The 9,358-nt window shown below is 45.2% G+C and overlaps 1 long non-coding RNA gene across 1 annotated transcript; it reads left to right on the top strand.

The window, feature by feature from the left end:
* The first annotated feature begins 375 nt into the window (after window positions 1-375).
* LOC140425787 (uncharacterized) lies at window positions 376-9,040 on the top strand. Its single transcript, XR_011948006.1, has 2 exons — window positions 376-483; window positions 8,773-9,040. It is a non-coding gene; the product is annotated as an uncharacterized lncRNA (long non-coding RNA).
* Window positions 9,041-9,358: the final 318 nt, after the last annotated feature.

The raw sequence follows: 9,358 nt of genomic DNA, 5'->3' as shown, positions 1-9,358 counted from the left end.
TAGGCGAGACTCGGTCAGTGTGGGCCGCCATCGGTGGATGCGGGGGTCGCCCCAGGGGTGGGAGGGGGTCTCTCAGCACCCGGGGATCTGCCACGGCACCCCCTGAATCATGTGTGCTCATTACAGGGACAACCACAGTCCCTGCCTGTCTGTCCCACCGCCTCACACCGACTATGGAGGTCTCTGGCCACGTGGCTGAAGGCTATTGCTATTAGTGAGTTAGCGATCATAGTTAAGTGAAAACGTCACAGCTCCCAAGTTGATTCCCATGGGTGGGTGCTCCATGTAGCATGCGGGTGTTATTGCCTAGCATCCCAATCAGACTGTAATGCCTGAACACTATTCCTGAACATTGCAGGAAACAACACCACGGCCGCAGCAGCCAACACCCGAAAACCCAGGGGCTGGGCCCCAACACCAGGGACATTTCCGCGGCCAGAGGGTGGATGTGTGCACCGGTGAGGGGACAAGAGGCCAGTCCAGGTAATGTTATGAGTGGGTGTCTGGGGTACAGGTTGGGAGGTCCAGTAACCAGCGGCCCCCGCCGAGGTCGGGGGTGCTTGGCTGGGCGTGTCAGTCGGCAGGGAATTTGGGCAACGGTGGAGGAGGGGGGAGCAATGGGGAAATGGGTGTCTGTCTCACACCCTCTCTAATTCCTTAGAGATATTACACAGGGTGGATGATATCTCAGACCCTGCCACGGTGCTGCTCGCAGATCAGGCGGCCAGACGCTGGAGAAGGCAGCAGCGTTGACAGAAACTCGAGGCGGTGGCCCATGTGTAGGGCTCCTCCCCACACCCTGAGGATCCAGCCACCCATTACACCAGGGAGGGACCCAGAGGGGGAGGCCAGCGATGGCCCAGGGTTTACCAGCATCGCTGGTCTTTCGAACAGATTATGGACAGTGTGTGCTGCAGGTGGCTCCGTCTCTATAAGGGGACGGTGCGGCACCTGTACTATGTCCTTGCAGGCTTGGCACCACATGGAGATGAGGATAGTCACTCCCAGTGGCCGTCAATGTCACCATAGCCCTGAACCTATACGCCTCAGGATCATTCCAGCGCTCAAGCGGGAATTGTGCAGTATCTCACAAGCTGCAGCCCACAAATGCATCCGTGATGTCATGGATGCCCTGTTTTCCCAGGCAGCAAACTATATAAACTTTGACCTGGACCAAGCCCTGTAGATGCCTGGGCAGCAGGATTCTCCGCTAGGATGCCGCAGGTCCCAAGGGTTAATAGGTGAGCATGTGGTCTTGCATGCACCAGGCTGTCTGAGAGTGTCCTATATCATCATGAAGGGGTTCCACCCTCTAAATGTCAAGCTCATGTGCGACCACCACATGAAGATCATGCACGTGTGTGCACGCTTCCCAGGGAGTGTGCACGACAGCTACATCCTGGGGCAGTCAGATATCTCTGGCCTCTTCGAGGGCCACCCCAGAATGGCTGGTTGGAATTTGGGGAATAAAACGTACCCGCTGAGGACCTGGCTACTGACACCAGTACAGAGGCCGGTGACTGATGTAGAGATCCGATACAATGAGGCTCATACAGACACCCGGGCTGTCATTGAGCGGTGCATCGGACTGCTCAAATGCGGTTCCAATGACTTGACCGCTCTTGTGGTGCACTGTAATACACCTCCCAGAGGTGATGTGCTGTGCCCTCCACAACCTGGCACAGCACATCTCCAAGGAGGAGGACGAGGAGACACCAGACCAGGAGGAGCTGGAGGATGAGCTCTGGGAGGACAGGCAGCAGCCGCGAGGGTCCGGCAAGTCTGGAGGGCCGTGGAGACCCTCATCCTCGCCCAGAAGACCATAAGACATAGGAGCAGAATTAAGCCACTCGGCTCATCGACTCTGCTCCGCCATTTAATCATGGCTGATATTTTCTTATCCCCATTCTTCTGCCTTCTCCCCATAACTCCTGATGCCCTTCACATAAGATGTGGCCTTGTCCATCATCGCACTCCACGTCTGCCACCTTCTGCCTTCCCTTCCCCCCTCTTGCGCCCGTCCCCCTCCTTTCCCCCCCTTCCCCCCCACCCTGGCAGTGACAAGTGCCCAGGTGCCATCTTTCCCATGCCCGAGGATTTTTATGAGGTGGGGTGAGGGGCGCTCGAGGGCCTCTAATCAGTGCATTGGAGGGGATCCGGGGGTCGCGTTGGAAGGTCGAGAGATCAGGGTGGCATTTAAAAATGACGCCCCAATCTCTTCCTACACTGATGAGCTGAGTTCCTCGGTGCAGGAAATGAAGTTAATTGCAGTCACGTCAGGGCCTTCCTTGTCAAGGCCCGATAAAATAATAGAATCCCGTTTAATAGCGGGTTCGTTCTTGGTGCTACAAGCACCGGGAAACACCCCGCTAAACATGCTAGGCCATGGGCTCTTTTTTTACCGTTAAATCGGGCCCATTGCATCCATGTCCTCAATCACACAGAACTTGTGAAATGCACTGGTCCCCTCGGAATATGGAGACCATCTCTATCCTCATTCCAGTTATGAGTAATGGATATGGTGCAGGTAGGGGATAAAAGCTGTGCCATTCCTAGTCTCTATGGCTAAGTTGTTCACTGCTTTAGAACCATTGTGTGATAACTAAAAATATATTACATTTTTTAAAGTCTATTTTGCAATTATACAGCTGTTAGTGTGAAAGGAAAGCAATATAATTCTACCTTCACAACATGATTTCATACTGATAGTCTAAATTTGATTCCGGCCACGTCACACTCAAATTAACTGCATAGTTTGCATCCCTCCATAGCTGAAACCATTGGCATTAATATAAAACATGTTCTACATCTGGGATATAAACGAACAGTTCTACCTTGTCATTTGATTGTACAAAATTGGTTGTTTCCTATTGAACAGTTTTGGCCTCAAATATTGAGTGGAAGAACTACCGAGGTAATATTAAAATTTAGGTAGTGGCACGATTCATGGTACTAAATTAGCTTGTGATTGTCACTTTAATCTATTTGTTTAAAACTTGAGCAATGAAAATGAGATATGAAACACTCTTAGGTCAGTCAGGGGTAATACTCTCTACCAACTCAGACCACAGTAACAGTGCAGCAGCCAGCAAAACCCAGACAAAGCATTTGGCTGAAATAATCAAATTTGGTTCTCTAAATGTAAGTCAATTAATTATATAGAGCTATGTCAAACCATTTCCATTGTGAACTGCCAGTATCAGTAGGCCTGTGTATTTCATCATAGATTAAATGCATTCAAATGAAATCATGGAAACAACAGCACAGAAGGAGATAATTTGGCCCATCACATATGCACTGCCGCTGGTTGTTCAACTGGAGCTCCTTATTCTCATCTCATTTTCCTGCCCTTTCCCCATACACCTGCATTTATCTCCGCGGAAATATATTTGAATATCTGCCTGAATCACACCGCAATCCGGATCTAATGGAGATGATTTTAATCTGTCTCACGCTGCTGTTAATACGCGTGCATTCTGCTGTGCATTTTCCAACCTGCCCAATTTTTCTCTTCAATTGTGATGAATTCTTGATTTTTACCACCAGTTAGCAAGTTGGCTGACTTGCCCTGTCTGACTATAGTTCCCATTGAGTTGGCAGCTAAAATCTGTCACACTAAAATGAATGCTTGCCAGGCAAGTCAGCTTAAAGATTCCCAGTGTATCAATAAACAGTTTCAAAATAACGAGGGTCCGAAAGTATTGTTTAATATTTGACTATGAAAAGACTTGTGGGTCTGTTTGTATGTAGAGATCCTGGGCGGGGTTCTCCGGTCGCCGACTCCGAAATCGCATTCGGCAATCGGCTGGAGAATCAACGTTGGCGCCGAAAACGAGGGCAGCGCCACTTTTGCGATGCTCCGCCCCCTCCAAAGCGCGTACTCTAGGAGTACGCCACATGCCGTATCGACATCCTCAGGATGGTACCTGAGGCCCTCCCCCACCCCGATGCTCCAACCCCGACCAGCCGAGTTCCCGACGGCGTCGGGCGCGTATGCCATTCTTTGTCGGGAACTTGGCATGGCGGCTGTGGACTCAGTCCAGTGTCGCCACAGTCAGGGGAGAGCTGATCCGCGGGCCGGGGGGACTTTGGCAGGGGCTGAGGACACTGTTGGGAGCGGTCTGGGGGTCGCGAGCCTGGCCAAAGGGGGGGCACTATTTGGATGGCCGGGTCCGCACACAGCCGGTGCCATGTTGCACGGCCGCCGCCATGCGCATGCACGGCCACGGACCGAGCAATTCTCCGGCTGTAAAGGCAGCTAGAGTCGGGTGCTCTACGCTGCCTGTCTGCTAGCTCCCCACCAAACGGAGGATCGGTGGCCGTTTTGCGGCAACTTTCCGGTTCCCACGCAGGTGTCAGGACTAGCCTGAAAATCGGAGAATCCAGCCCCTAAAATTTCTGTTGTGGAACTACTAGGTTCAAGACACGACAAGTTCTTTATAATTAAAATTTTATATCTTGAACATCTGGCTTAAATGTACATACTTTGTAAGACAGAAACATTTTGTCATACAATTCCATTCATTTGAAAGAATTACTATTGCAATTACATTAAATATAATTATTTATGTAGCATAAAAGAATATCTCAGTACAAGAAAGATGGTGGACAGCAAGCAGAAACAAGAGGAAATGGAAATAAATCAAAGGCACAAACAGATAAGTAGATTTTTGGAAGCATTTGAAGGATAGAGAAATGTAAAACATTGGAAGAGAGTTCCACGATGGTCAAAATGGCTGAAAGATCAGACTTTGACAGCAGAACGAAACACAGGGAGCAAGAAGTCATTGTGAATCAGAGGAGAGAAGGGGCAACTTCAGCACAACGAGCTAGTGAATCTGGTGTTATATGTGTGACACTTTATGAAGGAAAGAATTGTTCAATTAGGTGATATCTGCAAGCAGTGAAATTGGTGAGAAGGATCATTTGAGAAATTGGGCCTTGTGGTGAGGAATTTATGAATTTAGGATTTCCGCAACTAAAAGGGTGAGGCGGGAGGCTTAAACAGACAATCGTCTGAATTAAAACAAGTCATGCTGTCAGATTGAATGTGAGGTTGGAAACACTAGTGAGGGATGAACTATGCACTGACATTACTTGTCACCACACCCAGCCTGAGTGAGCAGCCAGCGACATTGATGAAATTGGCACCAGAGGCATGTAGGTATTGCCAAGAGCTAAACAGCGCAATTTCAATTTTGCTAACATTGAGCAAGTCCTGAAAGTTACAACTTATTCAGGACTTGATGTTGGACAGACAGTTGGATTTGCTACACAGTATTTGTGCAAATGCAAATTTATATTTTACACATGATGTAATCTCATTATAATGATGCCAAAATAGCATTAACAGAAACGGATTCAATATATAAGGAGGAAACACAAGAATGAGGTGATTAATTGTCTGATAATAAATTATTATTGTCTGTTAATTTGCTTTAAATATTTGGGAATCTTACTACTGTTAATTCATTCCTATAATCTTTACAGGTTAATCTTACTTTTCGAATAGTGAGACCTCATTCTCCAAAAATAACTCACTTTAATTTAAAACAGCGTGTTAGAGTGAAATTCATTCCCAGTAAGACTATCAATAGCAACCACATTGCAATAAATTTATTTAATAGGTTATTTTTTAATGCTTGCAGCTGCTGGTTCTATGAAGTGTGGAAATAGCTAACATTTTTCATCGTGTCTTGTACAGCTCTAGTCAAGCATTGTGCCCTTTCTAATTATCCCATCTAGGAAGCGTGCATGGAAATGGCTGTGGTTCAGATAGCTTTGGACATGTGCAGTAAGGAGTTACGGATTACAAAGCAATAGGAAAATAATTGGGCTAACTCATAGAATTAGCTAGAAGAGCCTCATAGTAAAACTTCAAAAAAAATCAATCTAAATTTAAAAATGCATTACAGTAAGCTGCTGAAACATTTGTTAACATCTTGCTGAAAGTCAACGCTTTGTCAATAGTTTAAAAATGTTTTTCCTAAATCTAAATAACTACAGACATATATCACAAAATGCTAACTAACATGAACAATCATTGTCATATTTAGCTGTGTGACTATTAGCAGGGCATTAATAAACTTGGGCAGGATCCTCCATTTTGCCGGCAGCGCACTCGCGCCCGCGGATATCCCGACGGCTTGGGGGTGCCCGCAATGGGAAAGCCCATTGACTGGCTGCCGGGACGGAGAATCCCGTTGTCAGCGGGGGTGCGCCGCACCAGAATAAGGGCGTGGCGGGACGGTGAATCCTGCCCCTGGTGATTTTTTAAAATTTCTCTGTCCTAGCATCTTTACCTCCTGTTGAACCATCAAATAGTTTTAATTATTTTGCTTTCCAAATTTTATAAGTACAATGGAACTATTTTTCTAAAATAAGCGGGATGCAATGATTATTTAAAAATCTTTGTGATTAGTGAGGAAAAGCGATTTTAGCATTCAATTTTTTCTTGTAATAATTTACAGAACTAATGCACCTGATTCCATAAGGTTGCTTGCAGACAGCAAACATATTCAATTATTATTTTAAGTCAGGTATTTGTAGACTGCAGACAATGCTTCAAAATTATTTATGAATGATTGCTTATGCACATAAAATTAAAGTAATCATTCCATAAAGCATCAAACATTAGGTTATGCAGTTAGCAAAGGCACGCTAATTTAATGTCAGTGTAAACAGATATGGCTTGGTCTCGTCTGATCTACTGCTTCACACTGCTAGTAGCAACCATGACCCTACATTATGATAGACTGTGTGATTTTCTACACTTTATGTCAATGATGATGTATACTGTAGGAAAGCAGGTAATGCATATGTAACCTATGGACCTGATGAATATACATTGCAGAGAGCTAAACCTCTGAGCGATTTTCTTCTTATCTGCATTTGCAGGTTGGTCAGATCCATCACACTCCCTGTAATGTAGAGCTGCCTTCCCATCTTATTTTATGGAAATAATAGAAAATGAACTGGGCAAAAATACAGTCAAACTGTAAAACTTTCATTTAAAAGTACCTGTCCATAAGTATTCATGATAATTTCAGGTAGTTTTTCAAATGTTTATTTAGATAAAGGTAGATAACAGTAAATTCTCAAACCTTGTTACAGATAGCTGCTTTTTTAAATTAATGACCTGCCATATGCACCAGCCGGATAATTAAAGTACCTCAGAAAAGAGGAGAGTGGACAAATTTATTTGATCCTTTGATAACACAGAATGTTAGCAAACTATCAGTACCATCAGGCTCTTTTCAATTTGTTCAGTACAACCACTCCTATCAGCTAATTGCACCTGTTAATGTTTAATTGTCCATTTAATGCATAGCACTAAGTCATTAATAAACTGCACCCATATCTCTGGTTTTATCAGGGAAAAGTGATGCACGTGTCCTGAGGTAGAATTTATCTTCAGAGATCAGGTTTTACATCGAAAACACTGATGTAGCTATGTAGAAATTCTTGTTTTAGTAGTCTGGGGGAATGTGTTTCATGCATTAAAGATCTAGCCAATTCTTCCCACCAGTTCGGAGAGAAATTAATCAGTAGTATAAGTGTAGAGGTTTCAGGTAGATACAATGAACGGTATGACATCTGAATCACAAAAGTGTTGTGAGCGCTTATGTTTATTATTAGGGCATTTGAATCATAGAATGACAAGCTAAACAAAGTATTTATACATGACGATAAAAAGCCTAAGTCCTTCAATCTGAATCACAGTGGAGACGGGCTTGTATGCTTATGGTTAATGTTTGAATACAATTGACCAAAGGATGGAGAAAACTGTCCCTCAGCAAAATGTTGCTTAAAATAGATGGCCAAACCACCTGGAAGATTCACTTATTGGGCTATATATCTGCAGCTGTTGGCGAAAGGCCTGTAGTATGTAGCATTCAGTAATGTTTTAACTAAAATGAGACGACTGTGACTCTCACACAATAACAGATGCATTGCTGCAGCAACTGGAGTCATAAACTAAATCTTTTCAGACAGAAATCAATAAATTCCATACGAGAATGTCATTTTATCAGCCTGAAAACTTCCTCTTCACAGCTAATGACTGGAGGGTAACCATAGTTTTTGAAGGAACAGTTCCTTTAATTTTCTTTTGCGCGGACAGTTTTCCAAATTAAGGGGAAAGGGATTGAGAAAAGATAAAAGAGAGATTGAAACATTGCTCAGGGCTCCTAAAGCAATGAGAAAATATAAAACTATATTGATGGTTAGTTGATACTGATATTGCCCTGCCGACATGTGGCTAAAGGACTGGCCCCTCTATAGACCCTCTATGGGCAGTACGGTAGCACAATGGCTAGCACTGTTGCTTCACAGCGCTGTGGCCATCTAAAAAGGCCGTCCGCAAAGAGTGATGGGAAATTTGGCCAAGCTGGAACACAGACAGGCTGCAGCCTGCAAATATACAAACTGCAGCCCAGACTTTATACAGAAACTCACACCGACAAAAGGCCATTTGGAGGTCTTCCCAGGACAATGGACTCCAGGTAGAAACTAACAATAAGTGGCAGACTCAGCGGCGCCTGCTTTCCTTATTTGGGAGGGCCTTTGCGTCTTGGACACTAACGGCCATGGCTGACCGGGACCCGCCCAGACATCAAGATGTCCACCCCTAATTGGTCAGGATCGATCAGGGTAATCGAGACCCTATTGATCCATTGGACCTTCACCTGGGACCGCCCAAAAGGGTGCAAAAGATAGGAGGATTAGAAGAATTGCACAGGCCATCGCTCACTCTCTTTTTTTCGACTGCAGCACGACAGCTACCAACACCAGCCAAGTTCAAGGGCCCATGCCATCCACCGAAGGATGACAATGAACACAGACTACCTACAAGAACTGCAGCCTCCGCCAGACTACTGGAAACAGATAAATTCTTATCTACTCTGTATCTGCCGGTCACCTGGAAGTTAAGTCAAGGTCGTTTAAGTGTCTTGGTTATAGTCCAATGTGCATGACGTGTGATTAATTAAGTAAACATTCTTGTGTGTATGCCAAATAAACTATCGTTGTACTAAACAAACTTGTGTGATTATTTGTCCATCATATACAGGTTAAGCACACTGTGGTTATAGAAGAGCAACAGCGTCAGGGTCCCAGGTTCGATACCAGGCTCGGGTCACTGTCTGTGCGGAGTCTGCATGTTCTCCCCATGTCTGCGTGGGTTTCCTCCGGGTGCTCCGGTTTCCTCCCACAAGTCCCGAAAGACGTGCTGTTAGGTGCCTTGGACATTCTGAATTGTCCCTCTGTGTACCTGAACAGGCGCCAGAATGTGGCGACCAGGGGATTTTCACAGTAATTTAATTGCAGTGTTAATGTAAGCCGACTTGTGACAAAGATT

This window comes from Scyliorhinus torazame, chromosome 6 (assembly GCF_047496885.1).
Source record: "Scyliorhinus torazame isolate Kashiwa2021f chromosome 6, sScyTor2.1, whole genome shotgun sequence".
In the NCBI taxonomy this organism is placed as follows: Eukaryota; Metazoa; Chordata; class Chondrichthyes; order Carcharhiniformes; family Scyliorhinidae; genus Scyliorhinus; species Scyliorhinus torazame.
Note: the sequence above shows the minus strand (reverse complement) of the source record. Positions and strands in the feature narration are given on the sequence as shown.